Below are 17320 nucleotides of genomic sequence, written 5' to 3' on the forward strand. Positions count from 1 at the left end.
GAAAACTATCACAACCCAATGCAGGCACTGCTGTTAATAGCTCAGACCAAGAATGAAAGTTTGGGTCACACTGCCAAGCAAAGAACCATTACCAGCTAAGGTGATTGCTGAGGAGAAAGGGAATATGAAGTGGATAGTGAAAGAAGGTAACTATAAATACCAGCTATGACCACATGACCAATTGCAAAAATGGGGACTGTAATAATTGAGTATTTCTTTATTTTGTTATGACTACTTGATACATATATATATATATATATATATATATATATATATATATATATATATATATGCCAAATATTTTTGTTTTCTTTCTGTCATCCTCTTATCATCTAAGATAAGACCTATTAATAATTTTTGACTTTATATCATATTTAAGTTATAGGACATAAAAGGGGGATATGAATCAGCAAGAAGAATGAACATCACTCAAATATACAAAAGGGAAATCTTTTAGGAAAAGGATTAGAGTGATTTCAGTTTTATGCAGGATAATTGTATCATTTTAGGTAAAAGTAAATCTTTGTTATTGTCTTTATCTGGGGATTAAGTTTGGCTCAAGGAGATGGACTTGAGTTCTGCTGACAAGAGTGGACTGTGATAGCTTTGTAACGTATCAGCTTGGCTTGGTTGAACTATATTTTCCAGAATTCATTCTCTTGTTCTTGTTCAGATTGGGCTATGAGTATATGCTACATTGATTGCATTAACTGTCCATTGTTGTGACTCAATTGTTAATATACTTTTGATCCCCCTCCCAAAGATGTCCATGCCCAAATCCCTGGAATGTGTAATATGTTACATTACATGGCAAAGGGGAATTAGGTTGAAAGTGGAATTAAGGTTGTTAATCAGCTGATCTTAAAATAAGGACATTATCCTGGTTGATCTCTGTGGGCCTAAAGTAATCACAAGGGTCCTTAAACATGGAAATGGGAGGCAGAAGAGGAGTCAGTGTCAAAGTGATCAGATATGAGAAATACACAATAAGCCATTGTTGGCTTTGAAGAAGGAAAAATGAGACACAAGTCAAAGAATTCAGGTGCCTCTAGAAGCTGGAAAAGGCAAAGAAACAGTCTCTCCCCTAGAGCCTCCAGAAAGTAACAGTTCAGACAACATCTTGATTTTAGACCAGTGAGATCCATTTCAGCCTTCTAACCTCCAGAACTGTAAGGTAATAAATGTGTGTTCTTAAGCCACTAAGTTTATGTTCTTTTGTTATAGCAGCAATGAGAAGCTAATATAGTACCCTTTTTTTGGCTTTTCTCCATTCTCTGCCTCAATTACCCACTTCCTCACTCTTTTTCCTGGGTCACTATCCCAAATAAACTAATTGCATCTAAATAATTGTCTCAAGTCTGCTTTTGGGAAATCCATACTAAGGCACTACTGCTACCAATTAAATGCTACTAAAGTGGCCAAGAATATGTAAAAATAAGACATAATCTGTATAGTAATTGGGAAATAGAGATAGCTATTGGTAATAGAGAGAGGTATTTGGTAACTCCAAAGATACATTGTGCACATTGGATAGGATTGAGGGAAGTGATAACTATCCCACATTTCAACAAGATTGATTGGAAAGAAAGGAAAGAAACAGTTATTATTACTGCACTGAAACAAGAAAACCCCCACTTCTGAGGAGGGGCTATAAAAAGGGTTTCCAGGACAAAGTAGGTGTGATGGAAGTCCAAGTACACCAGAAATGACACCAAAACTCCTCAATATAGCATTCCCTCCATTTATATTGGTGCAAACAAAACAAAGTGAAAATGTTATGATTCTGGATTTTTATTGTGAGAATCTAACAGAAGGAGAAGGTTGAGTTCCCACAACCAACTTATAAAAATTAAAAATAAATAATTCAGAGGACAGGAAGATCCTTTTCTATTAAATTACCTTCTTACTGGTACCGAGGCTCCTTTATGGGAAAATAAAGTTCTATCTTGACACATGAACACCGTGTTCCCAGGGTGAACAAAGGTTGGCTGTGGGGGAGTTTATTTGAAACCAATCTAAATTGTACAAAGTACTATTTGTACTGCACCCATCAGGAAACATATATGCAACTACTGAAAATAAACCGTTTGGGAAAATCAATGAACTCTCCTGCCATGAATCTTTTCTCTCTATGGCTCCCTCCCCAATACATACAGACACTTTAATTCAACCTCTAACAAAATATAGCTGCAGAAAACTGGAACACTTCCACTTTCCCATTTTCTGGGACTAGATGATCTGGATTCTGACACAGAATCCATCTTAAATGTCAGTACAAGAAGAACTTGGAGACCCATCGGTACAGATAAGGCTATAAAGAAAAATCACTATACTTTTTGAAAAATTCTCTGAACAAAATAATAAGGTCATTTGGGGATTTAGAATAAGTATATCCATGTGAAAAAGTTTTAAACAAAGATAGTTTGCAGTTCAAAAAATCTAATTTACAACTTCTATAATATTTGTTGGAATTCTGCACCCATTGAAAGAATACAAATATAACCCTAAGAAAGATAAAAACTAGGGTTACTAAATTTAAACATGCAATGGAGGCAGTAAAGGGCATATTGAAAAATGCAAAAAAAAATTAGTCCTTTCAGAACTATTAGGAAAAGGATGAAGGATGAAGAAATAAAGCTGTAATGGTTAAGTTCATGTGTCAACTTGCCAGGTTTTTGTGACCAGTTGTTTGGTCAAAAAGCACACTCACCTGATTGTTACTGTGAGGACATTTCATGGACTTAAATAATCAGTGAGTTGATTGCATCTATTGGCTGATTGCATCAACAATCAGCTGAAGAGATTGCCTTCAATGATGAGAGAAGTCTCATCCAATCAGTTCAAGGTATTAAAAGGAGAAGTGATGATTTCAGCAGTCAGAAGAGAGAATTTCCATCTCTATTTCAGCCAGCCACCTTCTCCTGGAGAATTCATCAAAACCTTCATAGGAGTGCCCAGCTTGTGGCCTGCCCCACAGACTTGCCCACCCCCACAGTCACATGAGACAGTTCTTATAAAGAGGTCATAGTATTTACAGATATCTCCTGTCGGTTGTTTCCCTACAGAACCCTGATTAATACAATTTCACTAAGTTTATTCTTCAGAAACCTAAATCCTCCAGAGAGCCCCTATGCCAGTTAAGTCTCAATACCCAGAGGCAATAGCCTCTTCAAGAACATCAACCAGTTGTGCCCCCTTTTTCCATAACGTCAACACCCTTTTCAACATGAACAAGTTAGGGTAATCACTGCCTAGACATCCCTGAAGATTGCAAAAGTGATTAAACTAGAGGAGGGAGTAGCAATAGACAAGACAGAATTTAACAAAGGATTATGAACACTGAATCTAAAGATAATTTTCTTTTTCTTAGTTGCTAGGGTATTAGAATAGCTAGAAGGAAAGAACTGAAATGGCGGAGCTGTAACCCACAACATTCTTTAAAATTTACTATATAGCTACTTCTTAAATTGTAGTTTGAACATTATCACCTTTTTGTATATGTTACATTACACAACAAGGAAATAACTGAAATTTTGGAACTGTAACCCATAGCATTCTTTGAAATTTGCTCTCTACCACTTGTTAAATTGCACATGGAAAATTCTCACTTTTATGTAAATATATTATATTCCACAATAAAAAAATTTTAAAAACCCTTATGAATAAAAGTACTAGGGTATGTTTTTCTCTTATTATTTTCCACAAATTCAGATGTTTCAAGCTAAATGTCATAGGGATTTCAGGCAAATATTCTGTTTACTCCTCCAGATCCACTCACCACTTTCCCACCCTGCTTTTTGTCCCAAGAGGTTTCCCTGAAGAGAAAGCTTTGAGAGGCTACTGATTCCATTTGGATTCCATCTATGAGAGGCGCTGTCAGGAGATGGGAATGTGGGAGGAGAGCAAGGCCCAGATATTTCTTCCTCCTGCTAGCCATGGGTTGACAGTGGCTGTGTTCCTCCACTGAAGTCACAGGTCCTACAAGTAACCCTCTCCTAGAGATACTGATAGAGCTGAGGCCCGTGGCTCCCTCCAATTCCTGGCAACCACTCCTTACATTTTCAGGCCCAATGTGGTAATGCATCCTCAGCTGTTTCTAGTTCTAGGTGCTTTGCCATTTTATCCTTTAACATTTAACCTTTCTACACTTTGTAAATAGCCCCCTCTTTAAACTCTACTCAATTACTCTATTTGAGATTTCCATCATTTTTATGCTGCTGGGATCCTGACTGACATAAGCACTAATTAAAGAAGTAATAGCAGATAGGTCTCTGATCTGAGGAAGAACTTGAGACTTTAGATCAGAGTGTTTCACTTAATTGGAGAAGATATTGAAAGATCTTCTTGCTTTGAAATGAAAAAATATTCCCCAGGATATAACAAAGACCAAAAAAAAAAAAAAAAAAAAGAAAGAAAGAAAGAAACATAAAAGCACCCTGACAAGGGAAAAAATAGGTTGTCTATGTCAAAGTATTTTTAAAAGGTCAGGGTGAATATTAGACCTTTCTTCTGCAATACTAATTGCCAGAAGACACAGAATAATCATAAACAAAATTTTAAGAGCCTACATAAACTATTGTTCATGGAATTACAGTATACAAAAACTTAGAATGTATACCATCACAAAGAGCTCTGAGTAATTTTTTTTCAGAGAAATGATAAATTCTAAAAAACCAAAAACTGAATCACAAAAAATAATCCAAATGAAGAGAAAATGTGATTTAAAAGCAATTGTGGTTACTACTGAGATCAGTAATATTTATGTTCAATGGTGAGATACTTGTCACATGATTGTAAAGTTTAATAAACATCAATTTTTGAAATAGAAGATATGCAATTATAAAATATATCCATGTAGTTCAAGTATCTCAGATTATTCCAGTAAAAACTGTGAAGGGGGGAAGAATGAAAATAAAATGCACCTGTATTTCTTTACTCTTTGTGTTTAAATGAAAAATTTGAACACATTATTTTTCAGTCATTTCAAAGTGAAAACATTTTAAATATGTAGATAAGCCCCCCAAATTCACTAAAATTTTTAAATCACAAGCAAAAAGAAAGAGAAAGTTATAGCAAACAATTTGAAAGAACATTCAATAAACTATGAAAAATTATTTCTCCTGAACTGTGAGATCTTGGAGATTTTTAAGTTTTATTTTTTACTTTTTCATATTTTAATTTTTCTATAATACACTAGTATTATGCTAATCCTAGTATTATACTAATATTTACTAGTGTAAAATAAAATACACATACATATCTCATATCTTATAAAATGAAATTGAACTATATAACAATTTTAATTTATTGAAATACATGCATCCCTGTTTATTTTCCCAAAGGTATTTGAGGCATTTAAGAAAAAGACTCAAAATGTGAGCAAAACTAGGCAGTGGATCTGGATCAGGTTGGGAAAATTTTGTTTTGGAACATTGCTGGTAATTTATGAGCAAGAAAGCATCAGAAGAACAAGTAAATGTACTAATTAAGTAATATAATCACTTTGAAAAGGTATAAAAATGTCCTAGAACTAATTGAAGTCCACAAAATGATTTTTAAAATCACTAATCCCCAACACTTTTCAACTTCTGAGAGACCTTCCGTGGTGTACATCTTTTGGGTTTTCTGCTCAACTCCGTGTTTTCTAACAATTACCCACTTCTCATACAGACGGTGGCAATCAGTGTGGACATGTGCCATGTTGCTTCAGTCCAACCTTGACTTACCAAAATGTGACTAGAGAGGAAAACTGATTCAAGCTGGGTCAATGAGTTCCTTTCCTGGGGTTCTAGACTTGGGCCTGAAAGAGTTAGGCCATCCTCTCTTTGGAGGCTTTACCTGTTAAAGACACAAAGTTAGGACTGCTGGTGGCCTGTTCCTCCTTACGGATTGAGGATCTGAGGAAGCTGGTTTGCAGAGAGAGAAAAGAAGGAAGAGAGGCAGAGCAGGGGTGAAATTGCCTTGATGATATACTAGTTCTTGTTCCAGTTTTTTCCTGCACTCCAACTATGTTCTTGTCCTTGAGATCTCAAAGACACCTCAGTATCCCGAGGCAGTATCCTGAAGTAATTCAGATCATGAGCTGTGACATTAGATTGCCTGGATTTGAATTTTCATTAAGCTCTGTGACCATATGTAAGTTTTACTATCTAAGCCTTGATTTCTTCATCTGTGAAAGGGAGAGGATATTAGGCCCTATTTTATAGGCTTGTGGTGAGGATTAAATGAATGAACACATTTTAAATGTTTGATACAAAGTAAGTGTTCAACATTAACTGTTAATTAAATTAAAGGTTATATTAATAAATTATGTTAATACTATATAATATTTATTACAATTACTATTAATATCCTTATAATAAATTTATTTTTCTGCTTCAGGTATTATTATCAAGGGCCCATCCAGATCTGCAATTCCTTTCTGGAAATATATCAGGAAGGATCTCAAAACTTGGAGATGGTGGTGGCAAGGAGATGGGGGTCACAGTTAAGGGAAAGAAAGGAGCATAAGGGTGTGAACTTCTCAGTGAGCATGGTGTCCTTTTTCTGTTTTTTGCTAGCCATGGGGTTTTGGGCAAATTATTAAGCATTAAATTCCTTATCCATATAATTTGTAAGAACAGAATAAAAATCTGTAATAAAAATTCCTGGCTCATAGAAAAGTCATGAAATTTAAATAATATATACAATAAGTGTAAATTATTTATTATTTTCATTATTATTACTAACTCCACATTCAGGTGACCAACATTTCCAGTGGCCAAGTTAAAGGCAGGGAGGTAAGAGATTTAGTCTTAGTTTATACTTTCTTGTCAAAAGACATGTGACTCATCAAAATACACCATTTTCCTAATTCAGAGTGCCCCAGTCACAGTCCCAACTCTTCTTACAGATGTGTTCTTTAATTTCTTGAGATCTTAGTTTGTTATTGAGTGTCTGTAATAAGATTTCTGCTCCATTGATGTCTTAAATCCAGCAGGGACTACTGAAATTAATTTTAGCCAGTTGACAAGGGTTACGCATTTAAAGAAAGGAGCTAAGACTCACAAAGTAAATGAACACCTAGAAACCTTGCCATCTAGTTCTTATAAATCCTTATATGACAGGTGTTGAAGAACTGTTGGAATGATTAAGAATAAAGGTTATGAAGCTATATTTTGTATTTCTACTAGCAGACTTTGCCTGGCCTTTACTGAAACTCTCCTTTATAGGTGCCCCAATAAGTATTTGCAGAATGAATGAATAAAGATAATATCAGAGCAAACAAAATCAGCAAGCATGAGACCAATGAAGAAATAGCTTCAAGCAGTGATTTTTAACTTGTGCATCACAGAATCACTTGGGAAGACTTTTCAAAATATGTATTTCCAGGCCTCATAGACAGCCCAATTGAACCAACATTTCCAGCTAATGTAACCAGAGATCTGTAGTTTCAAAAACTTCTTCAAATGATTCTAAAAAGCATGCAAAATTAGGAATATAAAATTTAAAAAAGAAACTGATAAAAGAAAAACTATTCATGCAATTTAGGATCTCACAACTTTATTAACAAAAGAGGTTCTCTTGGGGTGACTCAGGCACAATTATAAATAGGCTTAGCTTCTCCTTTGCAAGAATAAGTTTCATAAGGGCAAGCCCCAAGATAAAGGGCTTGGCCTTCTAAATTGATAGTCCCCAATGCTCGCTCTTCCTTTGGTCTCATAAAGAAGTTGAAGTTTTAAAAACACTGTCAATATCATCCTTTACCCTTTAGTTTGATGTACCTTAGTCCTAACCAAGTCCATTTCATTTATGTCTCTAATTGAAGTCTGACCTCTTTTTTCAGACTCCTTAACATTTGCTGTATGGTGTAATGCTGACATTTATAGTTGCCAGACTCTGGCTTTGAGTCTCAGGTGTCACACAGATATCCAAAGTTCCAGGGACTGACCAGGTTTTACACAAAGAGCTCAGCATCTCAGAATTTAGAAACAGTCATTACAACTCATGAATAGATGTAACTGCTGTAAGAGCTTATAATCTAGGGATCTTTACAATAAGCCTTCCCCTGATAACCTATGCTCTCAGGCTCAGGTCTCAGAGATTGCACATTATAGTTAGTCCATGTTAGTGAGGCGTTCATTTTCCTCTTGATTAGCTATCTTAAGAGAAACCATCTATCTTGAGGATGACAAGGACTTTGAACAGAATCATGAAACACAGTTTGTATAAGAAACGAAAACATGTAAACTGATAATCACAGTCAAAACATAAATACAAAGCATACTAGTTTGTCTGCATACTCCATTAAACCAAGGACCTAGGTCAGGAAATAGGTCTATCCATTGAAATATATAAGCCTGCCTGATATCATAAAACAGCCCCCTACCTTGGTCCTTTAAAATATTCAGGTTATTTATCACTGTGCCAGATTTACTAACATAAAAGGAGCACTGTTTACCAGGAGATAGGAAGGGGGTAGAGAATGGGAGCTGATGCTTGTTTTGTGCAGAATTTCTAATTAGTTTGTTTGTAAATGTATGGAAATAGGTAGTCATAATAGTAGCACATTATTGTGAGTGTAATTAACAGTGCCAAGTTATGTGTGTGAATGTGGTTGAGAGGGGAAGTTTTGGGCCATTTATGTCATCAGAAAGAAAGTCAGAGGATAAAACATGGGACTGTGTAGCAAAGAGAACCCTGCTGTGAATGATGACTGGGGTTAATAGCACAAATATAAGAATGTTCTTTCATGAATTACAACAAATATGCATCATTATTACAAGGTGTTAATAATAGGGTGGTAAATGGGAAAAAATACACCTAGTGTAAAATATGGACTATAGTTAACAGTGACATTTTAATATTCTTTCATCAATTGTAACAAAAGTACCACACCATTGCAAAGTGTCAACAATATGGTAGTATATGGTAATGTATTTTTTGCATGACTTTTATGTAAACCCACAGCTTCTCTAAAAAAAAATAGTTTTAATAAAGCATTATACTAAGTGAAAGTAACTGGACACAAAGTACTACATATGGTATGATTCCGTTTACATAAAATGTAAATATAAATAAATCTGTAGAGACAAAATTAGCTAGGGTTATGTAGGGCTGGGGAGAATAGAGGGAATGAGAGGTGACTGCTAAGGGGTATAGGGTTTTCTTTTCAGAGTAATGAAAATGTTCCAAAATTGATTGTGGTGATGAATGAGCAACTCTGTGGTTATACCAAAAGCCACTGATTGTACACTTTGAATGGATTGTATGTTACCTGAATATATCTCAATAAAACTGACATGAACAGACCACTAAAGAGGATGCAGATGGCAAATACACATATGAAGTGATGCGCAACATCACTTGCTATTAAAGAAATGAAAATTAAAACCATGATGAGATACCACCACACAACTATTAGAAAGACAAAATGGAAATAGTGTTTGAAAATGCAAAGTGCTGAGAAGGATAAAGAGCAATTGAAATTCTCATACATTGTTGGCAGGAGTGGAAAATAGTACTATTCTGGAAAATGATTTGGTAGGTTCTTATAAAGTTAAACATATACTTACCATATGACCCAGCAATCAGGCTACTAGATATCTACCTTAGAGAAATAAATATGTATAGTCATGTAAAACCATATGTGAAAATTTATAGCAGTTTGTGTCATAATTGCCCCAAACTGAAAATAATCCCAATGTCCACAATCAGTTCAAAAGATAAAGAAACTGTGATATATTCATACAAAGAATACCACTCAGCTACAAAAAGTACAAACTGTTGATACACACCATTAGAATTATGGATCTCAAAGGCATTTGCTGTGAGATAAGAGTCTCAGAAGATTACCTACTGTATGGTAATCTTTTAATATGGCATTTTCAAAAAAGTCAAAATTATAGGGACAGAGAAAAAATCAGTGGTTGCCAGAGGTTAGGAGTGTGGAAGATTGTGAATACAAAAGGGCAGCATGTATCTTGATTGTGATGGTGGTTATATGAATCTATACATATGTTGAAACTCATAGAACACAGCACAATGATATCCATTGGGATGGCTAAAATGCAAAAGACTAGCACTACCAAGTATTGGCAACGATGTGCAACAACTGGATTTCTCCTAAACTACTGGTGAGAACACAGATTTTTTAAATTATTTTGTAGAATTGTTTAGCTCTATTTACTAAATTTGAATATGTGCATATCCAGTATGCATTGCATAATATGCATTGGATATGGTTAAAAATGGAAATTTTATTTCCATATATATTAGAATAAAAATTTTTTAGAAATAGGACTGTGCAACACAAGCAGTGACCCCTAATGTAAACTACAGATTATGTTTAATAGTGAAATTATAATATTCTTTCATCAGTTGTAACAAAGTTACCACACTAATATATAATGTTAATAAGTGAACTGCATGTGTGAGTTGGGTATATGGGAAGCCTTTATTTTATGCATGATTTTTCCATGAACCTACATCTTCTCTAATAAAACAAAACTATTTTTAAAAGAGGCAAATCTAAAATATTATATTATAGGTCAGGTTAGTGATTATCTTTGTGGAGGAAGCATTGAAGAGACTGGAGGAGGATATGAGAAATGATCATGTGGTATCGGTAATATTCTATATTTCTATTTTCTACCTGATGGTGACTGTTAAAAGAAAGAATTAGCATAGTATGTTGTCAGATCTAAAGGCATAAATCATTATTTCTTAGTGTTTTCTCCACTGGTATTATATTAAAGTCAATAAACTGTAATCCTTTTGGGTTAATGGTATCAATAAAATAAAATCTGAATACTTTCTAGAAATACCAATAACGAATATAGGTCACACAAAATGCCTTTACCAGATTGGTGGAACTTCCAGATTTAGGGAACCTTCACCCACTGCTGGGTCTCAGGCAGAATAAGCACATATATGTCATGAAAAGGAAGTTGAGCCAATTTGCATGATTAATGTGAAACAGAGTATAAGGAATTGGGTTGGAATTGCTTTTTTTTTGTTACTGATCCATTTGTAGATTGGTACTGAGGAAAAAAGGTGTGTAGGTAGAAGCTAAAGGAGATATTTTCTTGGGAATCCCTATAACCTCTCACTCAGGTATCCCAAAGCATATTGCAAATTTACTGGAAATTTACATTTCCAGACCTCTCTAACTTGGGTATTGTATTTCAAACCTTTCAGTATACTTCATAGCCTTTTTATTCTCAATGCCTTTCACAGTACATAGCTCATAGCAAGCATCTAATAAAGACTTATTTAAAGGAAGAAGGATGAAAAGGAAAAAGGGATAGAAGGTAAGAAAAAGAGGAGAGAGGGAGAGAAGAAGAAAGCAGTAAAAGGGAAAAATTTTGGTCAAGATGGTATTGTAAGTCCATGCTTTGAGCATCTCTTCTGCTTCAAGCACATAAAAGTGATCAATAAAATGTTAAAGGGAAAGTAAAAAAGATACAACTGGGCTTATAGGCAACATAAGCATCTCAAAAATATAAAAACTGGAGTCACAAGCTGGCTGTATATCAGGGCTAAAAATTGTTAGAGATGACCAGGTGTTCAGCAATTAAGGGCAACAAGAGTTTAAAATCTCCGTCTAAGTAGGCAGGCAGAATCAAGGCCCCTCCTTGAAAGCATCCCTTCTGAAATTGCCAAACAGAGCCAGAGTAAATGCTGCATAAATTGAATTTTTTTTTCATTTTCTACTCCCCTTAAAATCATAAAGAACAAATACCTGCCAGAGATATTCTCAAAGCAGAAAATATCCTAATACATACCATGCCACCACCCTATTACACTCTAGTTACATCACTAGTCTGGAAGAAATTTCATGAACAAACTAGTGCTTCTGTTTAAGGAATAGTCACAAACAAACGGCTCTGATTTTTTTTTTTTAAATCCTATATTCAGCAAGGACAAAGCCAATTCCACATGTAGTGAGAAAAAGAAGGATCACTGTTTGAGCAATACCTTTGCTTCATCTCTCCAGTGCACTAAAAAGCCTATCTTTTCACAGACTACCTACTGACTCTAGATTAATATCCATTCACTTCAGTGGGCTCTGACACTACATGTTGTCAGAGGACCATGATCCCAAATTTATTCCATATAAAAACAACAACCAAATGACATTAAAACTTTACAATATTATTAAAAATATTATTAAAAATAAACTCCAAATGCAATAAAAACCCAAGTGTGGAAAGCAACCTAAAATTTCAAAGTTACCTGTAAGAGAATACAAATGTGACTTTGGCTTTAGAAAGATTTCTTAAGCTAGAAACAAAAAAAAAAACTATAAGGTAAAATTTTAACAAGTTTTGACTAAATAAATATTTTTAAAATTGTATACAGCAAGGCACTATTAGGAAAGTAAAGTGATTAGAGACTAGGCACAGACTGGTGGAAGATGTTTGCAATTTATGCAAATAGCAAATTATGAGCTTCTAGCTTATATAATGATGCCTAAAAATCAATAAATAATAAATAACTTAATAGATAAACAGGCAAAGAACATGAACAAGCAATTAATGGAAGAGGAAACTCAAATGACCAATGCTAGAAATTTGGAAAATATAAATTTAGAAAACAAGATTATCATGTCACAGTTATCTGTTTGGGGAAAAATAATATCTGACAATATTATTTGTTGATGAAAATGTAGAGAAACAGTAACTTGAATTGCCAGTGGGAGTTGAAATTGATAACACTAATTTGGGAGGAAATTTAGTAATGGTTATAAAAGTTGAAGATGCATGCTCTACAATACAGGCATTTCACTTCTAATTGTATTCTATGAAACACTAGTGTCAGGAAGTGAATATTTTCATGTTTCTGTATGGTTTGACTTCCTGAGCAAAGAAAATTGATCTGCTTGAGAATGTGTCCTTTTCCCCAGACCCATTGGCTCCTCATATTCCAAGGATGTTACACTTGGACCCATCTGCTCCCATTCAACGAGTAATAAAACTTATCCCACATGGAGTAGTGAAGTCCACCCAGGGTTTGTAAACCTGGAGATAGAGACTTTTTTTTTTTAAATCTTCTCCCTAGAGACATTTATTTATATTTCAAAGGGTAAGAATTCAGAGACCTTCCCCTTCTCTTCCCAAGGAAATTTAGTTGACATTAAGGAGATTGTTTTTCTCTCTCATTCAGGAGGGGAGAGTTTGAAGTGTAAATAAGCTCCCAGATTCATATTTTTTTGAGTTCCTCACCTATAGGACAGAGCCTGATAAGAGTAGAGTAGCACTTGGCTCTCATTGTTATCATCCCAGAATGGGGAAGAGTTACCAAAAAGGGAAACAAATGTGGCTATTGCTGTTAAGTAATAATAATCTGCCTTGATCCAGAAATCCTACGTTTACTTTCAGGATAATATGAATAAATATAGATAATAAAATTTTATGAATTTGTACAAGGTACACAAGGAGAATGCACATTTTTACTGCAGCATTGTTTTCAATAATAAAAAATATATAAATATTAAATGTCCATACACAGGAGACTTGATAAATTACATTATATTCAAATAATGAATATATACAGCCAGAAGATGAATAGATTAAAGTTCTGGTTATCAATAAGAGTAAATCCTAAAGAACATAATGCTTACTGAAAAAAAAGCAAATTTGTGGGAAAATATATACAATTGATATAATCACTTTGGAGTTTAAAAATATAAGCCAAATGTCCATCAACTTGTAATGATTACACAAACCGGTTCTTCCATGCCTTGGCAAACTACTCGGTAATAAACAGGAACAGGTTACTGATGTTTATAACAACATGGATGAACCTCAAAAATACTAAGCTAAATGAAAGAATCTAGACACAAATGACTACGCACTGTATGGAAAAGGCAAACGTATAGGGACAGAGAACAGATCAATGACGGCCTAAGGCTTGGAATTTGGATAAAGGATTGACTATAAAAGAGAACAAGTGGGAGGCGGAGCAAGATGGCAGACTGGTGAGCTGTATGTTTTAATTACTCCTCCAGGAAAGTAGGTAGAAAGCCAGGAACTGCGTGGACTGGACACCACAGAGCAATCTGACTTAGGGCATACTTCATACAACACTCATGAAAATGTGGAACTGCTGAGATCAGCAAAAGCTGTAAGTTTTTGCGGCCAGGGGACCCGCGCCCCTCCCTGCCAGGCTCAGTCCCGTGGGAGGAGGGGCTGTCAGCTCCGGGAAGGAGAGGGGAGAACTGCAGTGGCAGCCCTTATCGGAAACTCATTCTACTGATCCAAACTCCAACCATAGACGGACTGAGACCAGACACCAGAGAATCTGAGAGCAGCCAGCCCAGCAGAGAGGAGACAGGCATAGAAAAAAACAACACGAAAAACTCCAAAATAAAAGCGGAGGATGTTGGAGTTCTGGTGAACATAGAAAGGGGAAGGGCAGAGCTCAGGCCCTGAGGCTCATATGCAAATCCTGAAGAAAAGCTGATCTCTCTGCCCTGTGGACCTTTCCTTAATGGCCCTAATTGCTTTGTCTCTTAGCATTTCAATAACCCATTAGATCTCTAAGGAGGGCCCTTTTTTTTTAATACTTTTTTCTTTTTCTAAAACAATTACTCTAATAAGTCCAATATAGACAACTTCAAAGACTTTCAATTTGGGCACGTCAAGACAAGAGCAGAACTAAGAGAGCTCTGAGACAAAAGGCAATTATCCAGTGGCTGAGAAAATTCACTAAACACCACAACTTCCCAAGAAAAGGGGGGTGTCCGCTCACAGCCATCATCCTGGTGGACAGGAAACACTCCCGCCCACCACCAGCCCCATAGCCCAGACCTGCCCCAGACAACCCAGTGTGACGGAAGCTCTTCAAATAAGAGGCACACACCACAAAACTGGGTGTGGACATTAGCCTTCCCTGCAACCTCAGCTGATTGTGCCAGAGTTGGGAAGGTGGAGCAGTGTGAATTAACAAAGCCCCATTCAGCCATCATTTCAGCAGACTGGGAGCCTCCCTACACAGCCCAGCAGCCCAGAACTGCCCTGGAGGGACGGCACTCACCTGTGACATAACACAGTCATCCCTCAACAGAGGACCCAGGGTGCACAGCCTGGAAGAGGGGCCCACTTGCAAGTCTCAGGAGCCATACGCCAATACCAAGGACTTGTGGGTCAGTGGCAGAGACAAACTGTGGCAGGACTGAACTGAAGGATTAGACTATTGCAGCAGCTTTAAAACTCTAGGATCACCAGGGATATTTGACTGTTAGAGCCATCCCCCCTCCCTGACTGCCTAGAAACACGCCCCATATACAGGGTGGGCAACACCAACTACACACGCAAGCTTGGTACACCAATTGGACCCCACAAGACTCACTCCCCCACTCACCAAAAAGGCTAAGCAGGGGAGAACTGGCTTGTGGAGAACAGGTGGCTGGTGGATGCCACCTGCTGGTTGGTTAGAGAAAGTGTACTCCACGAAGCTGTAGATCCGATAAATTAGAGATACGGACTTCAATTGGTCTACAAATCCTAAAAGAACCCTATAAAGTTCAGCAAATGCCATGAGGCCAAAAACAACAGAAAATTATAAAGCATATGAAAAAAACAGACGATATGGGTAACCCAAGCCCAAGCACTCAAATCAAAAGATCAGAAGAGACACAGCACCTAGAGCAGGTACTCAAAGAACTAAAGATGAACAATGAGACCATAGTACAGGATACAAAGGACATCAAGAAGACCCTAGAATAGCATAAAGAAGACATTGCAAGACTAAATAAAAAAATGGATGATCTTATGGAAATTAAAGAAACTGTTGACCAAATTAAAAAGAATCTGGACACTCATAGTACAAGACTAGAGGAAGTTGAACAATGAATCAGTGACCTGGAAGATGACAGAATGGAAAATGAAAGCATAAAAGAAAGAATGGGGAAAAAATTGAAAAAATCAAAATGGACCTCAGGGATATGATAGATACTATGAAACGTCCGAATATAAGACTCATTGGTGTTCCAGAAGGGGAAGAAAAGGCTAAAGGTCTAGGAAGAGTATTCAAAGAAATTGTTGGGGAAAACTTCCCAAATCTTCTAAACAACATAAATACACAAATCATAAATGCTCAGTGAATTCCAAATAGAATAAATTCAAATAAACCCACTCCGAGACATATTCTGATCACACTGTCAAACACAGAAGAGAAGGAGCAAGTTCTGAAAGCAGCAAGAGAAAAGCAATTCACCACATAAAAAGAAACAGCATAAGACTAAGTAGTGACTAATCAGCAGCCACCATGGAGGCAAGAAGGCAGTGGCACGATATATTTAAAATTCTGAGTGAGAAAAATTTCCAACCAAGGATACTTTATCCAGCAAAGCTCTCCTTCAAATTTGAGGGAGAGCTTAAATTTTTGACAAACAAATGCTGAGAGAATTTGCTAACAAGAGACCTGCCCTACTGGAGATACTAAAGGGAGCCCTACAGACAGAGAAACAAAGAAAGGACAGAGAGACTGGGAGAAAGGTTCAGTGCTGAAGAGATTCGGTATGGGTACAATAAAGGATATTAATAGAGAGAGGGGAAAAATATATTTGACAAACATAAACCAAAGGAAGATGGCTGATTCAAGAAATGCCTTCAGGGTTATAACGTTGAATGTAAATGGATTAAACTCCCCAAATAAAAGATATAGATTTGCAGAAAGGATCAAAAAAATGAACCATCAATATGTTGCATACAAGAGACTCATCTCAGACACAGGGACACAAAGAAATTGAAAGTGAAAGGATGGAAAAAACCATTTCATGCAAGCTACAGCCAAAAGAAAGCAGGTATAGCAGTATTAATCTCAGATAAAATAGACTTTAAATGCAGGGATGTTTTCAGAGACAAAGAAGGCCACTACATACTAATAAAAGGGGCAATTCAGCAAGAAGAAATAACAATCGTAAATGTCTATGCACCCAATCAATGGGCCACAAAATACATGAGAGAAACACTGGCAAAACTAAAGGAAGCAATGGATGTTTCCACAATAATTGTGGGAGACTTCAACACATCACTCTCTCCTATACATAGATCAGCCAGACAGAAGACCAATAAGGAAATTGAAAACCTAAACAATCTGATAAATGAATTAGATTTAACAGACATATACAGGACATTACATCCCAAATCACCAGGATACACATACTTTTCTAGTGCTCACAGAACTTTCTCCAGAATAGATCATATGCTGGGACATAAAACAAGCCTCAATAAATTTAAAAAGATTGAAATTATTCAAAGCACATTCTCTGACCACAATGGAATACAATTAGAAGTCAATAACCATCAGAGACTTAGAATATTCACAAATACCT

The sequence above is a fragment of the Choloepus didactylus genome, chromosome X, assembly GCF_015220235.1.
Source record: "Choloepus didactylus isolate mChoDid1 chromosome X, mChoDid1.pri, whole genome shotgun sequence".
NCBI classification, from domain to species: Eukaryota; Metazoa; Chordata; class Mammalia; order Pilosa; family Megalonychidae; genus Choloepus; species Choloepus didactylus.